This window comes from Eptesicus fuscus, chromosome 15 (genome assembly GCF_027574615.1).
Source record: "Eptesicus fuscus isolate TK198812 chromosome 15, DD_ASM_mEF_20220401, whole genome shotgun sequence".
Lineage (NCBI taxonomy): Eukaryota > Metazoa > Chordata > Mammalia > Chiroptera > Vespertilionidae > Eptesicus > Eptesicus fuscus.
In genome coordinates, this window is record NC_072487.1 from 21,925,276 (window position 1) to 21,925,680 (window position 405).

Sequence of the window (405 nt, forward strand, 5' to 3'; positions counted from 1 at the left end):
TTCTTTTTATATACAGAATACTGAGTATTATTGCCCAAGAATAAGTGAGCCAGAGCTAGCAATTCATAGGATCTTGATTTTCCATGTCCCAGTAGTCATAGTACATGAAATATTTTAATCATAAAAATATTAAATCAACACTTTAAACTCATACCATGTAATTCACAAAGTCAAGAAATGAAGCTTCAATTTAAATGGTACTTCTGTAAAGCTATGAGCATATATATTCAAGATCTTTTTGTGTTCATTATTCATGTAATGAATCTACTATTAAATTTTTACTGTATTGCACGGCCAGGATGGCTCAGTGGTTGAGTGTCGATCTATGAACCAGGAGGTCATGGTTCGATTCGTGGTCAGGGCATATGCCAGGGTTGCAATGTGGGGTGTGCAGGAGGCAGCTGA

General features: G+C 36.0%; 1 protein-coding gene across 1 annotated transcript in view; it reads left to right on the top strand.

Moving 5' to 3' along the window:
* Positions 1-405, top strand: part of PSIP1 (PC4 and SRSF1 interacting protein 1) — a 46,798-nt gene that overhangs the window by 45,666 nt on the left and 727 nt on the right. The gene's annotated exons all lie outside the window — the stretch shown is intronic.